The following is a 22,840-nucleotide window of genomic DNA, read 5'->3' as shown; positions in this document are numbered from 1 at the left end:
TACAAATGTGAACATGAACCCCGATGTAGACTTCCTGAAGTCTATGTCACCTGCCATATCTGCATTTATGTAGCCCTCTATCACAGCTTTTTTGTCACCATAGTATAGGCTCAACCTGGATGAGCCTCTTAGATATCGCAATATCCACTTCACCATTGCCTAATGCTCTTTCTCAGGATTGGCAAGATACCGACTAACTACACCAACCGCATATGTTATGTCTGGGCGAGTACACACAATAACATACATCAAACTTCATAATGCTAATGTGTAAGGTATCTTCTGCATCTCATCCACTTCTGCCTTCATCTTGGGACATTGCCTGTCGCTCAATCTGAAGTGACCATCCAGTAAAGTACTGACTGGCTTCGATGCATTCATATTGAACCACTTTAGGACTTTCTCAATATACCGCTCTTATGCAGCTAAATCTTCATGCTGCTTCTATCATGGGTTATCTCTATTCCTAGGATCTGTTTAGTCGAGCCCATGTCTTTCATCGCAAATAACTTACCTAACTCCTGTTTTAGTCTGTCGATCTTCTTGATGTCTTTTCCTATGATGAGCATGTCATCAACGTATAACAGCAGAACTAAGAAATCACCATCTGAGAACTTACGCGTGAACACACAGTGGTTCGACTCCGTTCTGTCATACCCATGCTGTAACATGAACGAGTCAAACTTCTTGTACCATTACCTTGGAGCTTGTCTCAGCCCATACAATCTCCTCCTTAGCTACACACCATATGCTCTTTGCCCTTGAGTTCGAACCCCTCTGGTTGGTACATGTAGATCTCTTCTTCCAGGTCACCATGGAGAAAGGCAGTTTTAACATCTAACTACTCTATCTCCAGATTCATGCTAGCCTCCAACCCAAACAACACCCGTATGGATGTCATCTTCATCACCGGTGAGAATATCTCCTCGAAGTTTATACCTTTCCTCGGACCGAACCCTTTTACCACAAGTCTAGCCTTGAACCTTATCTGTGAATTCTTCTACTCAATCTTCTTTCTGAACACCCACTTGTTGCTCAGAGCTTTCTTGCCCTTAGGCAATTTCACCATATCATAGGTGTGGTTCTTATGCAAGGATTTCATCTCCTCTTGCATAGCTTTCAACCACTCTCCCTTATGCTCGTCGGCTAGGGCCTCAGAATAATCTTCTGGCTCTCCCCCATTATGAGTATAATGTACTCATGCGGCGAGTACCTATTGGACGGCTGTCTGTCCCTAGATGATCTCCTTACCTATGGCTTAATAGGTGGATCAAGTGGGGGCTGCTCCCCTCGCCCATCTTCTGTAGGAACTTCCTCGTCCTCTGCACCTAGCTGTACTTCCCCGCTATTAGGCACCACGGGAGGAATAACAGCATCCATGTCCTCTAGCTCACTCCTGAGCTAGGCTGGTTCTTCTCTAGCTTACCAATGTCTTATATACACTGATCTTCAAAGAAAACCACATCTCTGCTCCTAACGAGCTTCTTCTCGATCAAATCCCATGGTCTGTAACCAAATTTTTCATTACTGTACCCCAAGAACACACACTGCCTAATATTCATATCAAGCTTGGACCTCTCGTCCTTTGGCATGTGAACGGATGCCTTGCATCTAAATACCCTGAGATGACTGTACGATGGATCTTGTTCAATCCACACCTTCTCGGGTACTTCTCCATTCAACGGGGCTGATGGAGACATGTTCATCAGATACACTGCTGTGTGCATTGCTTCTCCCCAGAACGTCTTGGACAACTTCGCATAGGATAACATGCATCTGATTCTCTCAACAATGGTACGATTCATTCGCTCAACTACACCATTATGCTGGGGGGTCTTAGGAACCGTCTGTTCATGTCATATACCCAAGGACTTATAATACTCATGGAAGTCACCGATGTATTCATACCATTGTCAGTGCAGATGCACTTCAATGATCTACCTGTCTCTCTCTCAACCATACCATAAAACAATTTAAACACACCAAAGACCCCATCTTTGAATTTCAAAGCGTAAACCCAAACCCTCCTAGATGCATCATCTATAAAAGTAACAAAATACAATGCCCCATCCAAGGTTTTTGTCCTCATAGGACCACAAACATCAGAATAAACCAAATCTAACGTATGCAATTTATTAACATGAGAAGTAGATTTAATAAATGAAACTCTATGTTATTTTCCTGATAAACAATCAAGACAGGTTTTGAGAGATATACCTATCACGTCTGGAAGGAACTGCTTCCTCGCTAGTACTTGAAGCCCTTTCTCACTCATGTAGCCTAGATGCCTATGCCACATGTTAATAGTTGAATCTTCCACTGCATTCAGTCCACCATTGCAGACACTTACACTTGCCTTGTAAAGGGTGCAACACTTCTTTCCTCTGGTTGCGATCAACGAACCCTTGATGAGCTTCCAACGCCCACCAACAAAACGGTTTTCATAACCATAATCATCCAATCTTCCCGTCGACATCAAGTTAAGGCGAAGGTCTAGGATATGCCTCACATCCCTGAGAACCAATGTGTAGCCACATCAGTCTTCACACAAATATCATTGACTCCTACGATCTTCAATATGCCAGAATTTTCCATCTTCACGGTCCCATATTCACCTGACTTGTAGCTTGTGAAGAAATTCCTGCGTGGAGTCGTATGAAACGAGGCTCCCAAGTCTATCACCCAGTCGGTATCCTTACTCGTAGCCGTGAGACAAACATCATGATCTACAAAAAGAATAACTACAATGTCACCATCAGAAGTGATCGCAGTGGAGTCCGATTCATCTTCCTTCTCCTTTCCTTTTCCTTTCTTGTCGTTCTTATTCTTACGACATTCATGATTATAGTAGCCCTTCTTGCTACAATTCTAATATTCAACATCCTTCCTGGTACTCGACTTACCTCTTAATTTATCTCGGGCCTTCCCACCTTTTCTGTTCTTTCCTCTCCCCCATTCATGTGTCACAAGGGCCTCTTGCTGAGTAGACCCCTGAGACTTTCTCATTGTCTCCTCATTAAAGAGACAGTTAATTACTTATTCCATGGATACCTTTCCGTCTAGCGTAGAGTTACTTATAGACACCACCAATGTCTCCCAACTATCAGGCAATGAGCTAAGCAATAGCAGAGCCTGTCACGACCCTAAATCTAATGTTGGTAATCCATGATTACGGGACACCAAATTTTGGTTGACAGCCTCCGTAGAACTCCGATTTTGGGACTTTCAACTATCACATCCTAAGTCCCATAAGCGGGGCTCCACAAGGAGGATTTCTTAAAGTAAAGACAACAAGCATGTATGTTAAGCCTGTAATTCATCATCCAGGACCATCTTCATGGCGGAGAGCTAGTTCAATATAGTGCTGACCTCATTCATGTGCTCAGCCACAGAACCACCATCTTTGAACTTGAGATTCACAAGTCATCGTATCAGGAAAATCTTATTGCCGGTTGTCTTCCTCTCATACAGCCCTTGTAGTTTCAGCCATAGGCTAGTGGCTGAGGTCTCCGTAGATACATAGTAGCATACGGAATCGTCCAACCATTGTCTAATAAACTCCACCGCCTTCCGGTCCAATTTCTTCCAATCATCATCTGTCATATCCTTTGACTTTGCTGATATGCCTTGAATTGGAGAATATAAGTCCTTGCAATAAAGCAAGTCCTCCATCTTAGCCTTCCATATAGTCCAGTTAGAACCATTGAGGCTGATCATCCTTGATGAGTCACCTTCCATAATTTAGAACCAATTCCAATCCGTTCAATGAACTTAGCTCTGATACCACTTTGTTGTGGGTCGTTGCACAAAAACCTTAAGATCTCGCCTCCCAAAACACCAGAATTATGGGATAATAAAGCAATGAAATAAATCAAAGCACAAAACACACGACACAAGAGATTTTTACTTGAAAAACCCTCAAAGAGGTAAAAACCACAGGACCTCGTCCAGATCGACAATCCACTATCAAGTAGAACGTTACAACTAATCATAAGCATACACTGCTTAGATCAAACCTTCTTCACTCACGCAGGAGTGGATAAATAATAAGAGAATAAAAAGAAAAGTGAAGAGATCTCACCGATCACGAGGACGTATAAGCGCTGAGACGTTGACTCCCTTCCACAAGCTCTCTCTCTCTCTCTCTCTCTCTCTCTCTCTCTCTCTCTCTCCTTTGATAGCCCTAAAGTCTTTGGCAAACCCTTGTAAAGCTTTAGGAAACCCACTTGCATTACCTAGAAAAGCCCTAGGCACCCTTATTTATAGTTTAGGCAACTCTCATTCGCACCCCTATTTATAGTTTAGGCAACTCCCTTTCACACCCTTTGCGAAAGGGACTCAAATTTCTGCAATCCACGCAAGATACGGACTCAAATCTGCGTAACCTCAACTGGTCGAGGAGGGTCCTCGACCGGTCAAGCGACTCAAATTTCTGCAGTCCACGCAAGATACGGACTCAAATCTGCGTAACCTCGACTGGTCGAGCAGGGTCCTCGACCGGTCAAGCGGCCCACTCAACCGGTCGAGCACCTCCCTCGACTGGTCGAGCACCACAAGAAAAATAAACCCAAAGTCACTGGACTTTGAGTTGAGTCAGAGCTCGACTGGTCGAGTGAGGCTCACGACGGGTCGAGCCTAGGAGGAAATCCCATCAACACATTCATCCCAACAATGCTTTATACAAGTTTTCAAGTTTGATTTCAATCATGGGCATCTAGCTCTTCTTGCATTACACTAGTACACTTCGGTCAAGCAAAGGTTTGTTGAATGCTAAGCAGCTCGGTGTCATCGTTAATGGCTGTAGTTAAAACAGTAGAGGGATTTGTAACCAACTTGGTTCTAGTGAGCATAAGTCTTCTTCTTGCATTGCACTAGTACACTTCGGTCAAGCAAAGGCTTGTTGAATGCTAAGCAGCTCGGTGTCATCGTTAATGGCTGTAGTTAAAACAGTAGAGGGATTTGTAACCAACTTGGTTCTAGTGAGCATAAGTAGGAACAACATCCGCAACAAATACATAATCAGATTTTTTTATTTTTTTATTTTTTTTTTTTTGAAGTACTTGGTATACTGGCCCGACCATATTTTTCTTTTTCTTTTTCTTTTTGTCACACACGCACACACACCCCCACACACTCATGCTGGTGGAATTTCACCACCTATGGGTACTCGAAACTAGGAGTTGAAACTCCTGAGAGTCTACCACCCGGGCAAGAGTAAGGACCCGACCATATATGATTATTGAAAAACGTAGGAATGATGGTGCTAGGGAACACTGATGAAGATGTAGAAGAAGTGGCAGCGAGTAGAGGTGTTTCCCTCACACGGCGCACAAAATTCGTTGCAAAGATCGTCATCGTCGTTGTAATGGGTTCGAGCAGCTGTAGAGGAAGCTGCACACACACAGCAGCTACTGGGAGTACTGTTGCTGCTTGCGGAGATGTACGAGATGGTTCTCGTTGGAATTTATGGCAGTCGTCGATTTTGGTGGCAGGGAGGGTTTGCTGATTGCTGGATATAATGGTGGTCGCTGGAGTTAATGGTGGTTGGGGGATCTATCGGCTCTGATACCATTATAAACACGTGTAAGTCCATCATTATCAAGCATGTATTGACCGGCATATGCACACCAATGAAATGACATTGAAAGCCGAAAATAAGAATTTTTAAAATTGGAATATTTCCACCCTTGATCATATTTACTTCAGAAATTAATGAAAGAGTTGAAATATTTTAGTATGGAAGATTTTCTGGATACTCGAAATGGATAGTAAGGAAAACATAGAAGCGGTTTAGATAACTTGGAAAAAAACAGAAGCCAATATCTATTGCCTAAAGTTGCCATTTATTCCAAAAAGCAGCTTATCCAAATTTCAGGTGGATAGCACCACAGTAAACAGTGGTGATTTCACCACCTATGATTTGGTAGATTGAGCTGCAAATTTGGTAGGACTGGATGCCTTAAAATGAGATGCACAAGCACACCGTAGTAGGATTTCAACACCCAGCGTCTACCACTTGGGCAAGGACTGGAACCCGCTTATTCAGCACCTATCATTAATGATGTCCGGCCTGTGATCCTATAGCTCAGTGGTAGACTTACAAGAGTTTAAACATGAGGTCATGGGTTTGAGGATCCATTGTGGTGTGAGTGAGTGCGCATGTGTGGGGTATGTGAGTGCACATGTGTGTGGTGTGTGGGTGGCGTGTAAATAAATAAATAAATAAATAAATAAACAGATGCTAGACTACCCAATTCGTGTCCAAAAGTGGATTGTGTACTGAGTAAACTCTGTGGGGCCCACCATAATTTATGTTGCTTATCCACTCCGCTCATTCATTTAAACTGATAATTTTAGGAGATGAGCCCAAAATTGAAGCATATCCAAAGCTCAAGTGGACTGCACCACAGGAAACTATGTGAATTAACAGGCTACCATTGAAAAGTTCTTGCGAGCCATAGAAGTTTTGGATCTGATATTTGTATTTTCCCTTCATGGATGCATGTGTGATTCAAGGAACAGGTTAGAAGCTAAAGAAACATAACTGTGAGCCCTAAGAAGGCTTTCCATTGTTTTCCAGGGTGGGTCCACTTGAGCTTTGGACATTATTCAATTTTGGGCTCATGCCATATTTATGATATGGAAAAAAAATAAAAGAATAGCGTGGATAAGAAACAGACATCCATGGTCGGCCCATAGAGTTTGCTTAATAGGATGCTCTTGGCACGCCAAGTAATCCGCATCCTCCGTATCCGGCAGTGGAGGCATATGACATATTCTTCCTTTCTTTTAGCCTACCATGCCACGGAAGGGAGTAGATAATGTGTTACCCAGCTCATGCATTGCCTTATCGTTGGCGTGTTGAAGCAGTGATGGTGGGCCAGCAACTTTCATGGTCGACTATGGACCCTTTTCTGACAGACGTGTAGCAGCACGTCTGGGTAATACCTAACCCGCTCCCCCACTGAAATCGGATTGCGTACTGAGTTACTCAACGTACACTCATATTGTAGTGAATAAACTCTGTTGGGCCCACCGTGAATGCATGTGGTTTATATATATATATTGTACACACACTCACGCTGGTGGAATTTCACCACCCATGGATACTCGAACCCTTACCGGGTGTTGAAACTCATTAGAGTCTACCACCCGAGCAAGAGTAAGGATCCGTGAATGTATGTGGTTTATCCATCACGTCCATCCATTTTTCCATATAATTTTAAGGGTTGAGTCCAAAATTGAAGCATATCCAAAGCTTAAGTGGACCATACCACGGGAAACAATGAAAGTATTGATTTCCACCATTGAAACATTTATAAGGCCTATAGTGATTTTTATTTGTCATCCAACCTGTTCATAATATCACACAGACATGGATGAAGTTAAAACACAAATATCATATTGATCTAAAATTTCTTTAGCCCCCAGGAACTTTTCAACGGTGATCTTTGGATATGTTTCATTTTTGAGATAACAACCTAAAATTATCTTCTAAAATGGATGGACGGAGCAGATAAAATGCATGAATGACAGTGGGACCCACACAGTTTACTCCGTACGCTTAGCCACCCCCGGAGCGCCCGGTCTCACCCTCACCCAAGAGGTGAGGCCCTTAGCGTGGGACTCACATTGATATATGCATTCTACCCTGTCCCTCCGTTTTTCCCTATCATTTTAGGGCATGAGCTCAAAAAAAGGAGATCCAAATCTCAAGTGGATCACTGTAGGAAACAGTTGTGATTAAACACCCTACCATTAAAAACTTACTAGGGCTCACCATAATATTTCCGTAATGTTTATTTACCATCCATGTTTATTTACCAACCAGTTGGTCAAAAAAATCTGGATGAAGGTTAAAAAATAATATTGATCAAAAACTTTTGTGACCCATTAATAGTCAATCACCACTTTTTCATGTGGTGTGTGCTAAACGTGAGAATTGGAACTGCTTCATTTTTGGACGTCATGGATATAGAATACATACATCAAGGTGGGCCCCTAGGAAAAAGTCTGTTTTATCCCAGTTTGACAATTCCATTTAATGGCATGGGCATGAAAACTAGGCAAATCCAAAGCTCAAGTGGACAACATCATAAAAAAACAATAGTGATTAAATGGCTGCCATTGAAGACTTCTCAGAGGCCACAAAAGTAATGGATCATGCCCATACACATAGACGTGTTCTCTCTTTATTCATGAATGGCAAATAAGCATAACGATGGGCCTTGAGAAGGTTTCAAAGTAAGCCTAATTAAGTCACATGGTTTCGAATGGTGTGGTCCAGTTGAGCTTTGGATTTGCCTCATTTTTAGCTCATGCCTCAAAATGAACTGACAAAATGGATAAATAAAACACACGCCTCACATGGGCCCCATAGAGTAATGCCACCAAGGATATTCCTGCCAGGGGGTGCTGCCTACAGAGGGAGGGAGAGAGGAGAAGCCATGAAATTCACCCACTCAGTGCATATAATGCATGTTTGAAATTAGACAGTATACAAAAGTATCCATTACATAACTACCAGAAGCAGGAAATGGGCATGGGTGAAGGAAGCAGGCACAGGAACAGATAAGAGTCCCAGAAGAGTTTCACAAACATTTTATTCTAATTTCAAGAAAACATTAGTGCACTCAAAATACTCCACAATAAATCATAAATTACATGTACCAAACAGTAAAAGTTGTATTATTTACTGCTGCATTCTTGAATATTCCTATTTTAAATTGTGTCATCACCATCATCATCTTAGTCACTCTCCCAACAGCTTCAGTTGGCTTTGAAATGGTACACCGGCAAACTTATCACGATTGGCTGCCCACCTTCCTCCTCTACCCGGGCTCTTCCAACTGTCCATGAAGAAGTTTGCATTGACACCACTCACATGCCAATAGAGTTCCTCCCACTAATGACCCCAAAGCCCAGTTATTACATGTAGGCCCAAGAGGACGAGAAAGAAATGTAGGGTCACAGACATGAAACAATACAGACTGCTTATATTGTAATGTCGTTTGTATCCAATCCTACAGTGGCAAGTAGCAAATAAAGTCACTTGGATTTTGGCGGGAAGAAGGACAACTCACTGTAACATATCTTATAAAAGATGTCAACACATTCATTGATCAAGGCATTAGGAAAATTGACAATAGCAATAAAATGTTACCCTAATTCAGCAATTTCTACTTGTACAACCTTAAATGAAACCATTAAATTTATTGAATGGAAAGGTGAAATTTAGAAACATGCTTTTGTTGTGGTTTGTTTAAAAGCCAAAATGCTAAATGTTTCTACTTGATATTTGACTTTCCAAAATGAAATAATCAGAAGGATGATGCTACAAGCACACCTTTTTTCTCCCTTTTGAGGAGATAACTAGTATTTTATTATATAATTTAAAAAAATAAATAAATAAATAAAAGAAGAGCAAAAGCAATACAAAATGGGAAGCAAAACCCCAATACAAAGATCTTCATGAATGCCACCCTCCTTTGTTAATGCCTTGGTGATGAAATTGGTTTGTCTTCCTATAAGGGCAGAACAAAATGTTTCAACCTAGAACTTATATACCTAATTTCATTAAAACACATGGCTTAACTCCCATAACTTCAATTGAGCCACCCTCCACAATAACCTCTCCACAGAACTTTCCGTTGAAAACATGGAAACCTTCCCACAACAAAAGAAACAGCCACAGATACACCTCCTGAAAGGATGGAAACCTGAAAATGCCATGAAAGTCGCAACCATTTTCATTCCTAATAATTCACCAATTCCAAAAGGACCAGGATTACCTATGGACTTCCCATTGAAATTGAGTTTCCACACACCTAGGCGAGACCCATTGGATCACCTGGATGGTAATTGGATCCTGGCTCGACAAAATGGACAATCAATATCTACCAAGTTTGGAAGCGATGATACCTTGGAAAATCAGGGATAAAGAGCCAAACACTGATGATTCCCTTAATCTTCTCTCCAAATCTTGACATAGATATTTCTTACCCTTTTTTTTAAGGAAATCTTTTCTTTGTTCAAAGTTGTATAGCTACCAAATCTTCCAACCAAGCACAAAAGGAAGCAACCACCATAGCACCTCTCCTCTTTTCTTAACACAAACCATTACCCAGCCACTGAAAACATCTCCAAGCATTTTCCTAAGTGCCTTTTTTTTCCAGAATGATGGAAACTTTGGAAAAGAAACAAATTTCAATGGCATCTACTTTTTTACCATTTGAGAAAAATATAAACGGAAATTAATTTCCATTTCCAGGGTTTTACTCAAAATGTAAATATTGACTTCTTAAAAACATCAGTCAAAATTCCAAGGTTACAAGAGACGGCTCCTACCATTTGGCCGTTGACCTTTTAACATTTCTATAAATAAATAATAAAAAACACTACATTGCAAACGAAAAAACAGAATCATTATTGAATTCCACAGTTTTCCGTTTCCGTAGAGGTCTTCCACGTCTACAATATGGATTCCATCTCCTATCTAAACAGGCAAGAGATCCAAACATGTTTAGTTTGCCACAAAGAAATTGGGAAAAAGTTGATGCAAGGTTTCCTCATCCTTTACACACCGCCCCTCTTTAGGAGGTTGATGATGTAGAGACTTCAAATAATGTTGAAAGAAAACATGATCCCACAAAACTCCATGCGAGCTAAATTCCAAACTGATGCCTATGGCAAAGGATAACCACCTTGAAGAGAGCTTCGAAAAATTCAGTCAAAGAGAGAGCGAGAGAGATCTTGCAGACAATTTACCCAAGGAATTCCTTTTCAATAAACATGTTTGGATAGGGAGAAACCAAAAAGTGGACACCAAAAGCAGCAACAGAATCCTCTTGATAGGGGAAACCACAAAAATCAATCAAGTTCAAGTATACTCTTTCTTTTTCTTTTTTTTTTGTTTACTCTGTTTGTTTAGCAAAGTTGTTTTTCATAGAAATGTTAAAAGGTCAAATGGTCAAATAGTGAGAGCCGTCTCTCATAACCATGGAAATTGACATAGAACATGTTTTGAAAAATGTGAAAATGGAAAACTATTTCCACTACTACTTTCTCCCAAAGCAGTAGAAAAGTAGATCTCCATGGAAATCATTCTCCTATTCTTCAACATTCCAAAATAACCCTCTAGTGTTCTCCATCTCTTCTGGAAAGGAAACAAGACTGGAGCTACAGGAAAGACAGAAAAGGCTTCATTTTCCTCATCTTTTGCATCTCTTCAAGAATTGAGGTTCCAAACCATCCCAGCCTCCATGGAATCCATAACACTTTGACAATCAGTTCTCTATTTGAAACTTCTCTAAAAGGAAAATCTTTACCTTTCCATATTTCGAAAGAAGAAATGTATTTCCAAATATTGGAACCATTGCTAAATTTTTACCAAGACTAGATCTGACCCCCTATCAGAACTCCTTACCTTTTGCAAACAAATTTCCACCAGAGAGCATTCTTCTCCCCATAAAGCCCCCACCACCACTTGCATAGAAGGCCATTTTCTTTCCCTCAACCTCTGTAATGGCCTAATATGAAGCCGCCCTCATTTTTCGATCTTTAGACTTCTTTCCATTCGACAAGGGGGAATTTCTTTTTCTCACCATTCGAAGTCTCTTTGAATCTTCCCTAATTTCTTACCAAACACCACAAGGATTGATACTACTTGGAGAGATTTGATAAGGTTGCTTGCTTTATGAGTGTTACCCTGCCTCCCAAAGACAATTCCTCTTCCACAAAGCTAGCCTTTCTGTCGAATTTTTCAAATCTTGGGTCCCACACAGCGGTTGGGGTCTTAGGCCCTAGTGAAAGATCCAGCAATGTGATCGCAAAATTCTCAATCTTACGACCCAATCTCTTTGAGAACTGCCCCATCTTCCCTCTTCCACACCCTAACTTTTTACCAAATTGAACCTAAGAACAGAGACTGCATCTTTCACAGAGAGAGAGAGAGAGAGAGAGAGAGAGAGAGAGAGAGAGAGAGAGACTTATCTCAAAATATCTGACAGTCAAAATGCAAACTGCCATCCTATCATATCAGTCGCATTGACAAATTGCCATTGGGATGTCGTTGCTGCCAATTAACCAACCCAAAATCCCTCTGGGAGGCTGCACTTCCATGCTCTGTAAAACATTTCACTAAGGCCTTCAGTGGACATTGAGAATAGAAATGGCATGGGGGATCCCCCTGGCACCAAGCCATGAAACAACTGGCAACCAACTTAGGATTGCCGAAAATGACGCGGCCATATACTATCTCATGTAAATGAGAAAATCTCACTCAATGTGACCATGAACTTTCTCGATATCAATTTTGCACACCAACCCTAGAGCCCTCACCTACTTTCAAGAATGGTTGCACTAATTTGGTATGAGAACTGAATCAAGGATTTCCTACCTTTGATAAAAAGCCTTTGAAATGGAGAAATAATAGTCGAAATAACCTTCTTAAAACTTGGCAAAAGTTTTTAGTCTTGGTTTGTCCATAATTAGGTAGAATCTATAGTCTTTACCTCTCACAAAATAACTTTCATTAGCTGACTTAATCGCCTCCTGACAGTTCTGAAAGACACTGAACATAAAGCCACCAGGACCCAAGGCCTTATATTTCTCGAACTCAATGACCACGCCCTCTGATTTCCCCTTCTTCAAATTGATTTTCAAGAAGAGCTGCCTCTTCTACTGAGATATAGCCATGGTGTGCTGTAAAGGCTGTTACGGGGCTGCAAAGGCCGTTACGTAAAGGTAACGGTGGCAACCGTTACGTGTTACGGGGTCGTAACGGCCGTAACGGCCATTATGGAGAAAAATGATCCATAATTGCCGTTAACGGCATGTTACATCCCCTATAAAGGCCATAACAGCCCCGTAATGGTCTATTATGGGGCAGATACATGTTTTTCATACTTTTGAATCAACATTATAAGGCAGATACAGGTTTTTCGAGGTTTTTTTCAATTTTAAAAAAAAAAAAAAAAAAAAAAAAGACCGTAATGGCCTTTATGGGGCCGTAACAACCGTCATGCCTCGTATCGTAAAGGTAACGGTGGTGCCCGTTATGGTCACCGTTACGGTTAAGGAACACCTTGGATATAGCATTAAAACCCAAACCATCCAACACTAGTCCATAGATTCTTTCATTCCAGAAAAAAAAAAACTGATTTTTATTAATCACACTGCCTCTTCTTCTCGAGTAAGAGATGCAGAGGAAGAAAGTTGTCTTCTAATCCCCCTCTTAGCCACAAGCAAGGTATTCAATAATGGTAGCGGCGGCCATAGCGGCCACTATCCTTTACCGTTACAATACAGGCCGTAACAACAACGGGAATGTAACAGCCGTTGCAAGCCATTTTTTTTCTATAACAGCCGTTACGGCCTCATAACACGTAATGGTAACAGTATGCATAACGGTACCCACCATTACGTAACCGCTTCTGGATACCATGGCCACAAAGCCCTAGATCTCTGCATTCAAGCTCTCTCCTAGTCTACTCAGCTCATTATACTCTTTCAATAGCTTTTCTTCATCTTCTTCAAAGATGTGGAGAAAGAAAGTTGTCTTCCAATCTCCCTCCTTGGGCCACAAGGCACTAGATCATTGCCTTCAAGCTCTCTCTCCCGGTCTACTCATCTCATTATAGTCTTCCCACAATAGTCGTCGTCTTCTTTTCTTCTTCTTCCCCGTGAGGCCCCCTCACTCTCCTCCTCGTCCCAATTTGCAAGAGCCTTAACAATTTCATCATACCTACCTTGACTTTTCCTCCTCATTTCATTACTCCACTTCTTGAGCTTCTTTTGGAAGGTTCCGTTTGGCTGTGGATTGAGCTCCAACCAACCGATAAGCATCACTTGCTTGGAAGTGTTTAAAAACAGAAATCCACTTTAGTGGAGTTGCCTTCTTTTTTTTAAAGATCTTAGTGCACTTACACATTGCCTGGGACATCCAAACAAGCCCTTAGGCAATGGGTTTCCTGCATCCTTCTAGGAAATAGATAACTAAATGGAGACCATGCCATATCAATTCTCAAGAAGCAAATAAGAATATCCAAAAAGAAAAAGCTTTCCTGATAACTGTGTCAGAGCAAAAGCTAACAAACAGAAGATGGTTCTAAACCAACCCACTCGAACTAGAACTTGATTATCATGCTATATTCAATTTCTAGGCTTGCATCCGGTCCTCTCAAAATTACAAAATAGCCATTACAGCAACATAGTCAAAGGTAGCAGCAGCTGTATACTTGCTTTAGTGGTAGATACGCGTGAATCTTATCAAAAGTTCATCTCACAATAAAAACTGTTGAAGGCCGCTACAGCTTTTACGATGCATTTCTTTTAGGACAAGGTCGAGCATTCTGTAAATGTAGCTGTTATATATGCTGCAGAAATCCACTTTTAAGTTGTGTGCTCGTGAATTGTGGAAATAACTATATAAAGCATGGCAGCGAAATGTACTAAATAATAAGGTTGCGACCTTGAAGTGGCCCCCGTAATAACAATTTCTCACAATCTGTGTTTTAACAGTGTGCACCGCATATGCCACACAATACTTCTATATTTATTTTTATTTTTAAACAGTAAGAAAAAATATAATAAATGGTACAAATTAAGTATAAAAAATAGCAAAAAGCCTTCACTACGATGATGGAATGCCCCACAAAATCAGGCCTATCCGATCATCAAGTAGGCCACACCACAGAAATCAATGTACAGCCACAAGAAGAAATATAATAAATAGTACAAATTAAGTATTAAAAAAACAGCAAAAAGCCTCCACTCTGCTGGACTGGGTCGTGGGCCACACAGTAGAAGACAATGAACAGCAGTAAACCACCTAAGAAAACCGAACTATCCAAGCATCATGTGGGCCACACTAGAAAAATAATGCACTCCCAACCAAACACCTCCACTGAAGCATGGTGGCCCACGTGATGGCTGGATGGATCGCATGCCAAGCCAATACACACCACAGCAGGCCCCACACAGAGAAGTGTTGTAAAATAATCCTAACCTACAACATTGCAAAGGAGTCAACCTCCTACAAAGAATTAAAAAATTGCAAAAATGCCTAAAGAAACTATAAATCTTCATCCGAAATAAAAAAGAACTCATTAAGAGATATTAAGGGGTTGGAACATAGCTCTATCGAGCTGATGACATTATACAATCAATAAAAAAACATAATTTTTGAGCTTCAAATCTGTAAGCAAGGTGTGTTGTAACAGTAACAGTAGCCATAACAGCCGCCACCGTTAATATTACAATTTTTTTTTCTTTTTTGTTTTTTTTTTTAATAATCGAAAGGAAAGAAAAACCGCATTGGCCCCATTACGGTTACAGCCGTTGCAGGACCCAATACAGGTCTTTTTTTTCATGAAACGTGAAACAGTTGGTACCATTACCATTATGTAATGGCCAATACAGCCCCATAATGGCCGTAATGGAACACCATGGCGTAAGGACAGAGACACTGGGAAATTTAATTATTTCCTTCATTTGGCCTCCAATGCTCTCAAAAATACAACAAATAAACCCTATAGGGCCAATTGATCAGCCAAAGTCTTCTCATTCAATGGCTTTGTGGATTTCTACAATCGAAATGGGGTTCGCAATCGGAAGTCTTTTCTTTTACGAAAGTTAGCCTTTTGTGTTTGTTTTACACCATTTAAATATGCTTGTTACTCTTTAGCCGTTCACTTGTCAATTTTGGAGCTTCTTCTGTTTCCTACCCTATTTGGTAGAACAATGTAGGGCTCCGGCTAAGCTATGCTACAGGCACAATTCAAAACACTGCTTACAATTTATTTTCTGGGTTAATTACTGAGTTGCTTAGACACTTAATGTGGAATCTCATTTATTTTCCTAGATCAATTTTTCTAGGAAACTTGGAACTTGGTAACACGGCAAACTCTATATATTATCAGGAAGAACACAGCTTTGTTCTAGGAACTTGGAACTTATCAACATGATGCGCTCTATTTCTTATCAGGAAGTCTAGTCTAACTCGATGGACAGAATAAAAGCCAGGAACAAGCCCCATTAATGAAGAATAATGTAACATACAAAACGTATACAGCACAATTACATCTCAATCTTTAGTCTTTGGCTCATCTAATCTTTAGCTTTTGGCTCGTTAGATGAGCTGGTAGAGACAATGTAGCATGTGTGAGTGATCCAGGGTTCAATCCCTGATAGTATTACCTTTCTTTAAAAAAACAAAGGAAAAAAGAAAACATAAATGTTACTACATCTTTAAAGATAAACCCCTTTTTTTTAAGACACAGGGTGTCCCCACCTCTTTTTTGAAGTGAGACTAATCCCTGCGGATAAGAGGAATCACCCACAACCACGTGTACCTTGTAAAGACAAGGAGGGGAATCAAACCCTCACCTATTGGGATTAGGGAGCAAACCTATGGTGAAGACCATTCACCCAAACCTCGTTGGGTAAAGATAAACCCTTTGTCCATGATACATTCGAAATCTGGAAGCCTTCAAAAAATTTTCAATTAGATATATCTTGGTCAAATTTGTGTGTTTATGATTTTTCAAATTTCTTCATCTCTCTTTGACATTTTGCTGATAACCAATTTCATAACGGTTTAGTGTTGTTGTTGGACATTCCCCAGTGGTTTTAGTCAAGAGTGAGAACAGTTGGTGACTTCCTTCCCTAATGAAGTTTTTGATTCTCTGAAGAAGACAAGCAACGTGATGTCACCGATTCATCTGAATTTCATATCTATTTGTGCATCAGAGTATATAGTACAAAAGTAAATGACAAACAAAGCTGATACCTCTCTACATAATTTTTCAAAACAATACTACAACTGCATAACAGTTGAAATTTTTGGGTTCAAGTGCGTAGCTCAATGGTAGACAGGGCGTGTTGAAACATTTACATCTCGAGTTCAGTCCCAGCTTACCTACTAAAAAAAAGTATTCACATTTTTCTCTCGAGAGAGGCATCGCAACCTCTATAGTCACTATAACAGTTACAACAGTCGCTTTAGCCATTATAGACCTCAAAACATAATTTCGATCTTCGAGAATGACTAGCGGTTATAATGCCTTTTACGACCTTCATAACCAACCTCATAAAACCATTATAACAGCTTCAATTGCCAGCAATTTCACAGCTTTTTCTATATTTAAACTGTTCACAGATAATCTGCCATTACAACAGGATTTTGTCTCACTTCTACTGGCCCATATAATGGTCATTCGTCATTAAATACATCATGACCATTATATAGCCAGCTTCATTCAGAAGGCTTATAATGTAAAATTTTACAAACTAAGGCTGTCACATGGTTGTATATAACATCAGTAATGTAATTAAAGTTGGTTCAAATAACTAAACATTTTTATATATAAAACAATATTGGAAACTTAGACACCCAAATCCAGTGAAATACACACACGTGACAGATCATTGGTTCATCAATTTCAAAGCATATCTGCAGATCTAATGCTCCACCAAAAGATCATACAGAGGCAATATTTTGGGAAATTAACCTGCAAATGCTTGCAGGCTACTCAACATGTACTCCATAAAAGAAACATGTACCACCACTGATAAAAGGGACCATTGCACCATTATCCATAGATCAAGGCCAAAATGAATCAGTCATTGGATAATTTCCACTGACAATATTATTTGGGATCATATGTTCCATTTCGATGAAAATAACCTCATCCTCAAGGTTGCTTTAGTTCAATCACCTTTCCAAATCCCACGTAAGACTTTCATCTCAGAGCCTTTTCTGTAGATCCCACAGTTTGGTCAATAGATATGACTTGTTGCAATTAGCAACATTTATGAGAAAAATTGGAGCAATATTTCAGTTTTAATCATTGTTTTAAAACCCGAATTGGAGCAAATCTTGTTGTTGGGTGATCTGGTCCAAACCGGTCCAGCCTTGTTGACTCTTGATGTCATTTTGATGTCAAATTTACTTTAATTAAAGACATTAAAATTTATGAAAGAAGAAGAATATCATACCGTCAACAGCTGTGGATTGAAGATGAGTAAAAGATCGAGTAGCAGTTCCTATAAACGCCAGTTAGAACTGAAGCATGAAAGAGACAGCAGAAGACCAAAAACATATTTTGTCATGAAAGCCAACATCCATCTATAAGGCATCTCAGCCACATGCCAACAACTGTGCCATCGTCGCATATACTGTGAGATCCGGGCTGTCTATCAGGTTCTTTACATTAGTTTGATGCTATGGCACAAACTCCAGCCATCAGCTCATCAATCTAGTCAAGTCTTACTAAGAGGTTTGACAACATTGTGGCCCACCAGAAAATTGGCACAGCCTAACATCTTGTCCATGGGATGTAGATGGTGGGATCTACATGATATACAGCTTCTTACACGTATAACAAGTTGGCACATGATGTGGCGTTTACATGAAGCGGCTCATACACATGTATGGACTTAGCAAACCACTCCTGTAATGTTAGCCTATTTAAGGGGAAAAAATAAATAAATAAATAAAACACTTTGATACTAGCAGCACGTGTGCTTTATATGCACTCAACAATGGTTGTACAGTAGGCATGGATATGAATACTGATGCGGACACAAGTGCATTCAAAGTGTACCAACGAAGAAAGCGGCAACCACAAGTGCCGTCCTTGTGGATAGGCGAATATTGAGGAGCTAAAGACCTTTCACATGTAATTGGACATATAGAAGACCCCACTTAGGGAAGACACATATGAAGGAAGATTGGAGAAAGAAGACCGAGCGCCCAAACTTTCCCATACTTATATTATTTGCACGTTTTTTGACTTAGCTAGGGGTCTTTTAGTAATCTTATATCTTTATTTGCTTATCCTAGGGGTATTTTAGTAATTTTATGTCTTTATTTGCTTATTTAAGTGGGGTAAAGCCCTAAACACGAATTTCAACTATTGATTAATGAAAAGCAAACCCTTTGATTGCCTCCTTCCTCTCTTCTCTCTAATGGTGCTTTTTCTCTCCCCTTGATCTTCTTCTTCTAATTTCTTCTTGTGCCCCTCTAACTTCTTCAAGGTAATAACTTTCTTCCTTCTATTTTTCAGTTTTGGCTAATTCTTCTTCGATCAAAATCTTGAGAACCGATCTAAACCCTAAATCCCCAAATTCTCAAATCCCTAATCCGAGAAACTTCTTGGTTCTTCGGACTAGTGATCTTCATTGATCGATTGGGAGTGACCATGCAAGATCGGGAGGTCTCATCCCTCGCCGGATCCAACCTAAGTAGTAATTGAATTCCATACTCCATGGTTGTAGTGATGGCCCGGTCCATTGCATGTTTCCTTTATGATTTTCTCAGTTATGATGATTACTGTTAGAATTTTAGATCATTTATTCCTTTTATTTCCGCTATTTAATTATCTCCATGAGCATGCATCATAATTAGGGCTGTCCTGCGTCAAATTTGGTATCAAAGCCTAGGCTTGCATGGTTTTTGTCTAGATCGAGTTATCAAATTAGGGTTTTGATTTTTAGGTTTAACTTAGGAAAGTTCCAGGTTTAGAAAGTTTTCAATTTTAGAAACTTTCCAATTTTAGAAAGTTCCTAATCTGGAACATTTTCAGATTTGAGTTGTTTCCTGTTTCAGCTTAATTGTGTCAGTTCATAGTAGTTTTGCATTCATCGCATTCATCTTGAAAGTCATAACTCCTAGTAGTCTAGTTAGGTAGAGTTTGGTTCAAGTCTTCATTGTATGCCCACGAGAAGAGGTAGAGGTTTCGGACTTCAACCTACCATGAATAACGAGCAGTTATCTGAGCAACTTGCTCAATTGATACAAAAGATAACCGCCCTAGAAGCGGGTCAAAGGCGTGAGTTTACCCGCCTTGAGAACCAAATTACCACTACCATGACTAAGGTGGAGCAACTAGAGGTGTCCCAAAAGGAAAACCCCGCTGTAGGGGAAGATGCGCACTCCCAAGTGGAAGGAATCATTGAAGAAAGTGCTGTTACACGTGGTGGTAGTAAGGATAGAGATCGTGGTAACGGTCGTGGTGTGGTGCGAGAGGCACGAGCCACATGTAGTCATCAAGACCGTTATGATCCAGATGAGCGTGCGATGAAGAGTGTGAGAGTTGAGGCCCCGAGTTTTGATGGACGCTTGAATCCCAAGGCATTCCTTGACTGGGTTGCTGACATGGACCACTACTTTGAGTGGTATGGCATGTCAGAAAAATGTCAAATACGGTTTGCTAAGATGAAGCTTGTGGGTCAAGCCAAGCTTTTCTGGACCAACACCGAGCGTAGGATAGAGAGAGTTGATAGAGCCTCTATCACACATTGGTATGAGATGAAAGAGAAGTTGAAGGAGAAGTACCTTCCTCTCTCATACCGTCAGAAGCTCCTTGACCAATGGCAATCCTTACGCCAAGGGTCAATGCCTGCCGCTGACTACATCACTAAATTTGAAGAGTATGTGATGCGATGTGATATCCGAGAAGACCCTCTAGTAACGCTATCGCGTTTTAAGACGGGCCTTTGTGCGGATCTTCAGCGCGAGCTTATTACTCGGCCCTTAACGGACTTAGATGAAGCATATCAAGTCGTGCAGGAGTTAAAGCAGTATCTGAAGGCTCTTGTCTTTCGTCGCTTTGAGTCCCGAGACTCCAATGCTAGATCTAGTTCCCAAGGAACTAGACCTAATATTGGTAATCAACCTAAGGCACAGGCGACCATTCCGCCTAGGCCTAGGGAGGACAAGGGCAAAGGGGTTCTTGGTGCCGGTCTTAGTAACATGAGCCAAATGAGGTGCTATAAGTGTGGCAACCTTGGCCACATGTCTAATCAGTGTCCTACGAAGAGCCGTGGGAGAGCCTTAGTTATAAGCGAGTCCCACGAGGGTGGAGATGATCAGGGTGATTATGAAGTTGAAGAGTATCACCCTTAAGAAGGACTTACTGATGAAGAAGTGGATGGAGAAGCAACGCTTGCAGTAGTCAGGCGTGTGTTAGCTCAGTCTAGAAGTAGTGCTGACTGGCGTCGAAGCACTATCTTCTACACTATTGCCAAGTGTGGTGAAAAGAATTGTAAGGTGATAGTGGACAGTGGAAGTTGTCAGAATGTGATTTCCACTAGCACCTTAGATCGCTTAAAACTGAAATCCACACCTCATCCAGACCCGTATAAAGTTTCTTGGGTTGACAAGACATCCCTACCTGTCACCCAGCAGTGTCTAGTCCCCATCGAGTTTAGGTCATACAAAGAGTCCCTGTGGTGTGATGTTTTACCTATGGATGTGGGACATGTTATCCTAGGTAGACCGTGGCTATTCGATAATGATGTCACGATCTTTAACCGTTCGAATGCGTGTACTTTTATGTATAATGGTAAAAAGATCAAACTTAATCCCATGCCACCTGAGAATACACTAGGGAAGAAGAAGGATGAGAAGGCAAGTGAGCCTAGAGAAATGGAGAAATCCAAACCTAAGTCTTTACATATAATCAGCGCAAGAGAGTTTGAAAAAGAGGCTAAGGAGGATTCTATGGTGTATGCCCTTATGGCTAGAGAAATTACACCTAAGGTTTCATCAGAGTTGCCCTGTGAGGTGACCTCGGTCCTGAAGGAATACAGTGATATATTTCCTGAAGACTTACCGAATGAGTTGCCACCTATGAGGGACATACAGCATGTCATTGATCTTGTCCCAGAGTCTACTTTACCGAACCTTCCTCACTACACGATGAACCCTGCAGCGCATACAGAGTTGAAGAAGCAAATTGATGAGCTTCTGCAAAAGGGTTTCATCCAAGAGAGTATGAGCCCGTGTGTCGTGCCTGCATTGTTGACGTCAAAGAAAGACGGCACGTGGCGCATGTGTGTGGACAGCCGTGCCATAAACAAAATTACTGTCAAGTATAGGTTCCCTATACCTAGACTTGATGATATACTTGACATGATGGCCAGGTCTACTATATTCTCTAAGATAGAACTCAAGAGTGGATATCACCAAATTCGTATACGCCTAGGAGATTAGTGGAAGACGGCGTTTAAGATGAAAGATGGGCTATATGAGTGGTTGGTCATGCCATTCGGCTTGACTAACGCACCCAGTACTTTCATGCGGGTGATGACACAAACTTTGAGGCCGTTCATGAAAAAATTCCTAGTAGTGTATTTTGACGATATTCTTATTTATAGTACCACTAAGGAATCACACCTTGAACATTTAAAGAAGGTCTGTAGTGTCCTTAGGAAGGAAAAGTTGTACGCTAATCTTAAGAAATGTGCATTCATGTCTAACCAAGTTGTGTTCTTAGGATTTATAGTGTCATCTGAAGGGATACGGGCAGACCCTGAAAAAGTCAAGGCCATAGTTGAGTGGCCAGAACCAAAGAACATTCATGAGGTGCGAAGTTTTCACGGCCTAGCAACTTTTTATCGTCGGTTCATTAGGGATTTTAGCACGATCATGGCTCCCATTACCGAGTGCATGAAAAAGGGAGAGTTCGTGTGGTCTAAAGCCGCCGTCAAGGCTTTTAAAGAAATTAAGGGCAAGATGGTGGAAGCTCCTGTCATGCGTCTACCTGACTTTTCTAAAGTCTTTGTAGTAGCATGCGATGTGTCTGGTGTCGGTATAGGTGGAGTGTTGAGTCAAGAAGGACACCCAGTGGCCTATTTTAGTGAAAAACTGAATGAGGCAAAACAAAAATACTCCACTTACGACAAAGAATTTTATGCGGTAGTGCAATCCCTGAGACATTGGCGACACTACCTCCTACCGCAAGAATTCGTTTTGTTTTCTGACCATGAGGCTTTGAGATATTTGTATTCTCAGAAGAAACTCAACCCAAGGCATGCCAAGTGGGTAGCATTTCTT

The 22,840-nt window shown here is 40.9% G+C and overlaps 1 long non-coding RNA gene across 1 annotated transcript; it reads right to left on the bottom strand.

Moving 5' to 3' along the window:
• Positions 1-8,576: 8,576 nt before the first annotated feature.
• Positions 8,577-18,568, bottom strand: LOC131218864 (uncharacterized). Its single transcript, XR_009157875.1, has 2 exons — positions 17,998-18,568; positions 8,577-9,023 (listed from the first exon to the last, which is right to left on the bottom strand). It is a non-coding gene; the product is annotated as an uncharacterized LOC131218864 (long non-coding RNA).
• Positions 18,569-22,840: the final 4,272 nt, after the last annotated feature.

The sequence above is a fragment of the Magnolia sinica genome, chromosome 11 (genome assembly GCF_029962835.1).
Source record: "Magnolia sinica isolate HGM2019 chromosome 11, MsV1, whole genome shotgun sequence".
NCBI classification, from domain to species: Eukaryota; Viridiplantae; Streptophyta; class Magnoliopsida; order Magnoliales; family Magnoliaceae; genus Magnolia; species Magnolia sinica.
Note: the sequence above shows the minus strand (reverse complement) of the source record. Positions and strands in the feature narration are given on the sequence as shown.